General features: G+C 40.7%; 1 protein-coding gene across 4 annotated transcripts in view; it reads left to right on the forward strand.

Annotated features, from left to right (window-relative positions):
* PITPNC1 (phosphatidylinositol transfer protein, cytoplasmic 1) overlaps positions 1 to 10189 on the forward strand; it is a 262521-nt gene that overhangs the window by 104993 nt on the left and 147339 nt on the right. The window contains exon 2 of one of the 4 annotated variants that reach the window (XM_015572429.1): positions 4559 to 4674. The exons of the other annotated variants lie outside the window; for them this stretch is intronic. The gene's annotated coding sequence lies outside the window, so the exon portion shown is untranslated. The remainder of the gene's footprint in view (positions 1 to 4558; positions 4675 to 10189) is intronic. 4 annotated transcript variants of the gene reach the window in all.

The raw sequence follows: 10189 nt of genomic DNA on the forward strand, positions 1-10189 counted from the left end.
GGCCTCCCTGTTCTCTGCAGATCCCCTCCCTATGCCTGCCCAGTGTTTCTCCTTTGTTGCCCACAGCAACCTGAACAGTTGGTACCAGGGTTGAGGGAGCAAGTCGGGTTACCTCCATGTCAAGCAATCATTACGGAATGATTTCTCTGGAGCCCCACAAGTGACTAGGCTGCTCTGAAAATCTCCCCCATTTAAGCCCCCATCAGTGGCTCCCCTTCTTGCCTTTCCTGAGAGGCCTGTTTTTTCTGGTACCTGAGGAACCAGGTGCTCCTGCCCCACCTTTGGCGGTGACTGTTTGCCACCAGTGCTTCGTAAACTCTTAACACACTTCTTTGACGTTCACACTCCCCTACACACACACACACACACACACACACACACACACACACACACACACGGAGGGTGTTACTGAATCATATCACTCTAAGTGAGCCAAGAGACAGGCTGGGAAGGATTACCAAGAGCCACTCATGTGGAATACATAGAGAGACTGCAGGTTTCTCTCTCTTGCTCATTACCACCGGAAAGCCCTTTGTCAAAGGGAAGTGCCAAAGTCGTCATGGAAATAAATGATCAGGCTGTGGAGGCCAGATTAATTGAGCCATATTTAATTTGAGGGAACTCTTCCATCAATGTATCTAAATCTCAGTTTACAAATGAGCACATGATGACTTGATCCCTTGGTTCTTGTTCTTGCAATGTTTTTGAACCTCAATTTGTACATTTCTTTTCTCTTCGGAGACCATCAGACTCCTCCAGACTGAGAACAAGGGGTAGAATGCTGTAGAAGACCAAATCAAAGATGATGATATTTCTGAAGAAAAGAGAGAAAAAATAAATTTGGAAACATAAAACGGTGCTCATCACCTATCCCATCTTCTGATTTCTCAGTGTACCCATCCCTTTAAATTCCAAGGACGGGTGTGTGTGTGCTTTGAGATATTTGTCAATGATGGGAAGTATGTTCTGAGTAAAGGCATTTTCTTCTATAGTGTTCATTTCTATTTCAATGGTTTGCCTCAGTACTTTAATTAATACTGTTTTTGCTCACTGATGAATAATTCAAAGTCATACAAGCAACAGATGTCAGAGGATTCAGAATGACTTTCCCTGAATTATTTATTATTTCCAAAAAAGTAACAGGTTTGTTGAACAAGTAATTGGCAACACAGATGTAGATCAAGGTTTGTCAGTAGGAAACGAGGCCTACTACTGCTTTCTTTTTTGTGCGTGTTACTAACCAGGGCTGCATTGCATAAGGGAGTTTGGCTGATTCCACTGCGTAGGGAGCCATTTATTCGTCTTGGGTGCGGACTGGAGAGCTGGAACCTTGTTTGGTTTTCCCTTTGTCTATGGATGACAAAATTGGAATGGGGCTTTGTCCAAAATTATAATTAATTAGTAGAAAGTAGGTTTGCAAATGTCTGTCAGACATTATGACTTAATGCATGTACCCAGAAAGAGGGAACATCTTTGTTTGCAAAGATATGTTAAGAATAGAGACTTATGGGAAAAACAGATCTGACAGGTAAAGCTTCATGTACAGAATGTTCTCTGCAGTGTTGTTTATAATACAATTTTTAGAAGGAAAATAATTCCCAAATGTCCAACAATGAAAAGTTGGTTAAATAAATTCTGATAAATATAAGCAATAGGATATTATAATATAGCCATTAAAGTGATATATATGTATTTTTATTTAGAAAAATATCAATATATTAAATAGATGATATTAAGTGGGAGAATCATACAGCTATAAACCAGTATGATTTCTTTCTGTAGAAAATATGTGTATGTTTGTTTTGGTTGTTCTTTTCTCTTTTTTTTGTAGGCATAGAGAAAAGTCTGGAACTATCCCAAAATATTAATAGTTATTTAGGCGTGGTAGGATTCAGGTGACTTTCCTTCTACTTCTCATATTTTCTTAACCTTTCAACTATAAATATGCACATGTTATAGTAAAAGGCCATGCTGCTAAGAGAACCACAAGATTGAGAGTTAAAGAAATGAATTTCTCTCTCATTTAATAGTGTTGAGATAGGTGTTCCATACATGCAGCTATGAATATCTGTTCAATTCAGATACTCATTGACCCAGGTTCCTTTCATCTTATAGCTCCTCCATTCCCTAGGGCCTTGTCATCTCCATGTTCATGGCTGGGTGCTATCACAAGGAGTAAGAGGGGACGTGAAAGAGGTGCTGGCATGCATCACTTCTGCTCACATCCCATAGCAGAGGCACAGTCACATAGCTATCACCAACTAAAAGGCAGGCAGGAAACAAAATTTAAAAAGGGATAGAGTTTTGGGTGAGATGTCTTCGGATGACATTTCCTTTAGGAATTAAGCATACAGAGGAGGTATAACATTTGGATACTGCCTTCAAGGGATTTACAGGCCAATAGAATAATTGGACCAATAAAATTCAAAGTAATCTATGCAAAGGGCCAAAAGAGTGGCCAGACAAATGCAGAGGAGAAAATTGCTAGGATCATGGAATAAGGCTTAGGTGAATTGAAAAGCTAGCAATTCTGCTTCATTGAGCTATCAGGATTACTTGTGTCTTTGGAAAAAGTAAAACTATTTGTGTTTTATGACATTTTAGGGAACATGACCTCCCTTTACGCCATAGAGGAACTGAATCATATTTTCCTACTGACCTTACAATAATTTAAGGCTGTGATTGATCTTCATCTAGTGCTTTTTAAATTGTAATTCTTTGTTAAATCTGTAATGATCTTTAACATAAAATACCTTGGAAGGGCTAGAATTTAAAGGCAACTCTTGACTTACTAACGTATAAGTTATTTTTAAGTGTACTTTTTAAAAATAGGATTTTAGAGTTTTTAAATATGATTATCTTGAGTGAGGTATTTCTAGACCAGTTTGGAAGGTATACCAGAAATAGACTATAAAGAGGTTTTATTTTTCTCCCTTGGATAGACAATTTTCTATCTAGATTTATATGATACATTATCTCCTTCACAATTGGACCAAGTTTTGCATATGTTTTGCCTAGCATCGGATTTCTCAAGTGTGTGGAGGTTAGGGTAGTAAAACAAAAACCCCCCACATTATTCTGGTTTTATATATAAAACCTCCAAAGTCAAATGGTGGATTTTGGTCTCTAACCGCCTCCCCACTCCCACCGCATGGTCCCTTAAAACCCGCTGAAGTCTAAATGCCTATGATTTGCTGTTTCCCTGATAGTCCATGAAATGCAATGAAATGTTTCAAGGGGGATAGCATGAACCAGTTGGTACTTTGACATGTCCCCTCCCCCAACCTCCCACCCCCCGGAAATTCAGGTTGTGAAGCTTCATGAGGCAAGAATTTTGCAAATGAAGGAGCCCCAGATTTGAAAATTGCTATTTTGCAAATAGTGCTTATTCTATAAATAATGATTTCCACAGCTGGGGAGAACTTTAAAAATTGAGCAATCCAGTTGCCTTCTTTTGCAGATGAGGACCTGAGATGTGCACAGGTCAAGTGACTTGCTGAGAGCACATAGTTCATTTGTGGCAAAATTCCGAACCATGGCTCTCACTTTCAGTCCTCTGGTCACCCTGCTCCATACCACACCATGCCTCGCTTTAGGTTATGCCTCTGGGGGGTCACCAGCTTGCTTTCTATTGTGGAAGGGAACTTCAGGTAGAAACTTCAGTAAGAAGAGGGCAGAGGGCAGTGATTTCCCAGCTCCTGATCCATGGGGGTGATGGGTCGGGACTGGGATGAAGTGGGAGTGAGGGTGTCATCTTTATACTTTTTAAAAATATATATTTTTATTGATTTCAGAAAGGAAAGGAGAGAAAGAGAGAGATAGAAACATCAATGGTCAGAGAGAATCATTGATCAGCTGTCTCCTGCACGCCTCCTACTGAGGATTGAGCCCGCAACCCAGGCATGTGCCCTTGACCGGAATCGAACCTGGGACCCTTCAGTCTGCAGGCCAACACTCTATCCACTGAGCCAAACCAGCTAGGGCTTATGTTTTGTAAATATAAATATGTTTTTATTGATTTTAGGTAAAGAGAGAGAGAGAAACATCGATCCACTGCCTCCTGCATGCCCTCTACTGGGGATCCGGCTGGGCGTGTGCCCTGACCGGGAATCAAACCGGCGACCTCTCGATACATGAGACGATGCCCAACCAATTGAGCCACACTGGCCAGGGCCAGGGTATTATCTTTAGATCCCAGCATCTGTAAATCTGGGACTCATTTCTTAATTCATAGTAACAATAAGCCCATTTGGGGAAGAAATTTGACTTGTAGCCAACTTTGTAAGGAAGTTTCACAGCCAAAACATCTCTATATAAAGAATTTCAAAGTTTCTTTTTTTGAAAACCATTATTCAGAGCACTGAGAATTGAAATCTCACAGTGACAACAAGAATAAAATATTTCCTTCTTCCTAAAATTGTCGAATTGCTGAAAAGCAATACTGTCTTTTAAAATAACTTTTACTTTTTGATCAGTATTAAGATGAATCATCCTTTTTGGGGGCATGATTCTGGTTGAATCTGTATAAATATTTTGGAAACTCTTTTATGACCTATAGGTTGATTGATTTCAAGGACTATAAACCCATCTGTTTATCTGTCTATCACCTACCCACCTATCTGAGAGCAGAATGGGAGAGTAAGAAGTTTCCAGTGAAGCACCAAGCTCGCATTGGTAGGTAGCCTAGGGGACTCAGTACTTTATACTTTGGTTTTTCTACTTAAAAAGCATGTAGATCTTAATTTTTGAAACACAGCTCTCTGTTAATAACTGAAGAGCAGGAAGTTTTATCATGTAGCCAACAGTGTTGGTTGTCATGGAATAGTCATTCTTCATCACTTTTTTTCTTTTCTTCTCTATGATACAGGCTTAAAAACCCAGCTCAGAAAGTGCTTACGTGATAGATACTTGTGTTAGTACTTCCACTCTAGCTTTGCCTAATTAGATTACTGTTAAGCTTGAGACAATTTATAGCCAACTTTTTCTAGATTAAAAACAAGCCTTTGTTGAAATGTTTTGTTATTCTAAATTGGGCCCATCCTAACTTTCCATCAAAGAAGCCATTTTTGGCTCTGTCACCACATCAGCCAGTATAATTCTCTGGGGACTGCTGTCATTGTTAATTCACATCTGACCTTGTTCTAAAGAAAATATTTAAGGCGGGGACACCCTAATTTAGGCCTAACTGGTTCTTGCTTTGCCAATTAATCTGCACCTGTGAGAATTAGTTCGCTTCCCTGAGAAATCAGACTGTAGATTATAAGAAAACTTCAAATGCCACCCTAAGCACTAGGATTTCTTATCTCTTGGTTACCGTGTCAACAAAAGTGGTTACAACTAGTATTCTCATCTTACAAACAGGGAAACAGAGACTTAGACCAATGTCTTACCTAAGGTTGGTAGAGTATGGCCGCAGGATTCTCAGCCTGATCACTTGGCTCGTCTTTGTATATATACTGTGTATGTATGTTTCCTGGAGGTCATGCTATTGGGAGCACCTGTCATGGGCATGGCAGGAAATGTGTGGTGCCCTCTGGGAAGCATTTGGATTTGTGGATTTTATAATAGAGTATTTGGCAGACCTTGTGCCTGGGAGTCATTGGTAGCTGCAATTGCTGGGTGTTTTTGTGGGAGAAGAATGGATTTGCCAAGTCAGTCTGGAACGTCAGAAATTGACAGACATTGGAACTACTGGAAAACATTATTAAAAATTACTCTTAAGATGTCAAGAGAAAAAAAAAATGACTCCTTCGGTCAGAAAGGGAAAGCTTTCACTCTGCAGTATGCAAGCCACATGCTGAGAGATGTGAAAGGGCAGCGTAAATGCATTCGATTAGTCTGCAGTGTGGATTAGAGGACTGTGGGATTTAATAATTTGTGTATTAATTTTAAAGAATGACCCTGCAAATGTTATTCTGTCATAATAATGTAACCACTCTCATTAAATTTAGAAGCAATGTGAAAATTATTCTTTCAGTGATGCTTTCTAGATGTATTAAATAAAATATAGATCGTTGCAGCTGATTAACCAGGAACTTTAGCATGTGAAAGTTATTAAGCACTAAATTCTGTTGCTTGGGGTTTTTATTTTATTTTTTTTCTGAAATGTACTAAAAAATTCTCCCTTTACATAATTTATGATCATTCTGTGGTTTCAATGTACAAAAAAAAATATCCTCAGAGTCTTGGCAGTATTTTGGAATATAGTAAATTACCTTAGTATTGGGCTATATAGAAATGGTGATATCTCATGAGCTGAGTTCTCTCCTATGGGCAAAGAAAGGAATAGGCTATTAAGTTACATATGTTGCTTAGCATACCTTTAAGGAGCAGTGATGGGAAATACACCTTTTCTTCCTCCTCCTTGGCAGTATATATAGATCTGCTAACCTTTTGTCTGCACTCTAAGACCTAATGAGGACCAGCCAGTGTGGCACAGTGGTTGAGCATCATGGTTTGATTCCCGGTCAGGACACATGCCTGGATTGCAGACTCGATCCCCAGTTGGGGGTGTTCAGGAGACAGCCAATCAGTGACTCTCTCTCATCATTGATGTTTCTATCTTTCTCTCTCCTTTCCTCTCTGAAATCAATAAAAATATATTTTTAAAAGAGAAGGCCTAATGAGAAAATGTCAATGATCTGTGGTGGTACCTATATACAGCTGGGATACTGCTGTCCACATACTCCATGGACCACATCGTAGTCCTAGAGTTCATGAGCTCCAGAAAGCCATGTGGAATCGCCAAGCAGGCATGGCAATTAGAGTGAGGTGGTCTTCGCCTTCCCATTCAAGGACAAGCAGATGGGTCAAACACCAGGGAGGCATGTGGCAGGAGGTTACGTTTTGAATCCAGATCCATAATGAAGAGTATAGTTCAGCCGAGGGCAAACTACGGCCCGCGGGCCGGCCCGTTTGAAATGAATAAAACTATTGAAAAAAAAGACCGTACCCTTTTATGTAATGATGTTTACTTTGAATTTATATTAGTTCACACAAACACTCCATCCATGCTTTTGTTCCGGCCCTCCGGTCCAGTTTAAGAACTCATTGTGGCCCTCGAGTCAAAAAGTTTGCCCACCCCTGGTATAGTTGACTGACAAGTGACTATGCATTTGGTTGGGAGGTGAAGAGGGTAGGGAGGGGTTAGGAGTGTCCAGAAACCCCATCCCCTCTTGCCCTTCAGGATGTCTCCTGGAATCCTAAGTGCTATGTTCTATGTTAAAGAGTATTTTTGAATTTATTCCTAAATATCTAATATTAAAAACAAAAACTATGAGCACAGCTTAAACCTCATCATAAACAAACCACACCATTCAAGTTAGCTTTCCTTTGTCCTCCATGGACACGGACCACTCCCCTTTCTGTTATTGCTCAGATTTAGCGAAATTTCTTGTATTTTGCAGAACTCAACGTCAAAGAAACAAATGAGTGGTCCTTCCTGTCTGAGCTTAGTAGAAGAATTTCCAAGTGCTTAATCTAACTCCTGTTTGAATGATTGGCTCCTGGCTGAACTGTTAATATGCAAATTCTAAGAAAGGGGAAAGTTTTCATTTTTCTAGCTGCCAAATTTTGGGCTTCATGGTGAATCACTGGACAGACTTTCAAGGCCAAGTGTGAGTGCTGCTGGTTCAAGGCTGGGAGAGCAATGCAGGTTTATTTAGATGCCTGGCCAGAGCTGAGACTCATGGCCGTGGGGACCACCCTCCAGAACCTGTAACTTCCCCTGGAAAACATCTCACTTGTCACATCCCCTGTATAGGATCTTCATGGAGTGCTGATTGAGGAAAGGGCTAGGACCCCTGACCGGAGAGGAGCTGTGGTGTTTTCCTTCTCTATCTGTCACAAGGGTGTCAGTAAAGGAGAAGGCTTACTCACTTGAAAGCTTTGGATTACTAAGCAGCTCAAAAGAACTGTTGCTGGTGGAATTTTCTCCTTACTGAAGTTTTCCTTTGCCCCTAAAATACTAAGCAAAACGGAAGGAAAGGGTGAAAGATAAGCCTGTCTTTCAAAATATGTTGCATTGACCCATCACAGAGAAACCCTGAGGTCTCTCAGCTAATAAATGAGTGGCGTTACTGCATTTGGGATTTAGGAAAAGGCTCCATGGTGAAGTTATTTGGGAATTAATCACCAGTTGGCTGGCTCATCCCAGCCGTGGAACACGTTGGAATTCACCTCGTGGTGTTTGGAAGCCGGCAGCCTGGTTATATAACATGAAACTTGAGGCCTGCCAGCTGGCCCGCAATGTGCCCCAGGGAAGCTTCGAGGCTCTATAACTCTTTCTCAAGTCAGCCAGTCCTGCCAAATTGATGTCAGTGGCCCAGGGTATGCTGGGTACAGACCTCAGGCTTTACAGTTACAGATGACACATCTATGGGATGTTGTCCTCAGTAACCTCCACGAATACCAGAGAACAGTAAGTGAGGGGCACTCATTGGACTCCCCACTACTGAAAACATTTTTTTTTTGAAATTGTGAATACCACATAGCAATATTGACCATTGTAACCATTTTAAGTATTCAGTTTAGCAGCATTAAGTACATTCACATTGTTGTGCTACTATCAACACCATCTGCCCACAGAAATCTTTTCATCTTGCAAAACTGAAACTCTGTACCCATCAAGCAATAATTCTCTATTAATTACCCCATACCCCACCAACCACCATACTACTTTCTGTCTCAATGAATTTAACTACTATAGGGACTTCATACAAGTGGGATCCTATACTAGTTGTCTTTTTGTGATTGGCTTATTTCCTTTAGTATAATATCCTCAAGGTTCATCCAAGTTGTAGCCTATGTCAGCAAACCCTTCCTTTTTCAGAGCCAACACCATTCCATACATCTTGTTTATCCACATTTACTCGTTGGAGGACGGATGCATCACTTCTACCTTTTGGCTACTGTGAATAGTGCTGCTATGAACATGAGTGTGCAAATATTTCTTGTGAGTCCCTGCTGTCCATTTTCGGGGTATATACCTGGAATGGAATTTTTGGATTATAATTGGCATTGCTGATGCAGTAATGGGTTTCTCTTTTAACAAAGTATCATGATTACCTGTGACTCCCCTAAGAGTACAGGACTTGATTGTCTGTGCTGTCCTTCTTTCCCCCCATTGTAACCTACAGGCCTCTGTGGTCACAGGTGTGGTGGGGAAAAGTGGCCTGTCCCAGGCTGAGATCATCAGTGTAGACCTTCTCAGTTTGACCCTACATCTGATTAGCCCACTAAAGCACAGACAGAGGGGATGACAGAGTGAATTGAAGATCATGTCATTTAAATGACTCCTCCTTCCTCCATTTTTTTTCCTTTTTCTTTTTAAAACTCCAGTTTTGGTCTCTACACAGCTATTTTAGCCTAAACTCCAGTAAATCAGTGGCACTCCAGACTGGTTATGCCTTGGAGTCACCTAGTTGTTTACTGACATCTAGATCCTACCTCCCGGGACTCTAATTAAGTTAGTTTGAGGTCAGACCTGGGCACAAGGTTTCTGGAAAGCGCCCCCCCCCCCGCCCCCGCCATCCGTGAGTCCAATGTGCACTCAGGTAAATGACTGAATAGAAAGGAGTATTTTATCCGCCTCTTTCTTTCTGTCTTCTTTTTGGTTATTTCTTTAGAACATCTCTGCAGATATGTAAATCTCAGCACAAATTTTAAAGATTTTTAATATACTCTTTTGTTTTGTTAAATTAATGAAGCTGCATGATGTCATTTTGAAACCAAGAACAAGGAGACTGGGATCATACTCTTGTGTATGTCATTATCTAACCAGGATGATGAATTACTTAACTTGTCAGAATCACAGGTTTGTTGTTTTTAATCTTGGCTTTAAAATTAGAGTATGGATCAGCAAACCAGTTAGAAGAATGAAATCAATGATTCTTTTAAAATGTCCCCTCTACCTCTAACATGCTCTGAATGAACAGGCCGAGTTATTGGGGAATGCAAGAGGTTTGTGGTTCCATGAGTGTGAACTACGTTGCGTGATAGTGATAATGAGCAGGAGGATAAAGAACCTCCTCACAAGGTGCTGCTGGGAGTTCTGGTACCCCAGAAGCAGCCTCAGGGCGGCTCTGATCAGTAAATGTAAGGACACAAAGTAAAGATCTTGAAGGATCTAGAGTTCACCAAAAAACAGGAATGTCGTGCCAGGCAGACTGCTAGAGAGTGTTGGGAACAT

The sequence above is a fragment of the Myotis davidii genome, unplaced genomic scaffold, assembly GCF_000327345.1.
Source record: "Myotis davidii unplaced genomic scaffold, ASM32734v1 scaffold69, whole genome shotgun sequence".
NCBI classification, from domain to species: domain Eukaryota; kingdom Metazoa; phylum Chordata; class Mammalia; order Chiroptera; family Vespertilionidae; genus Myotis; species Myotis davidii.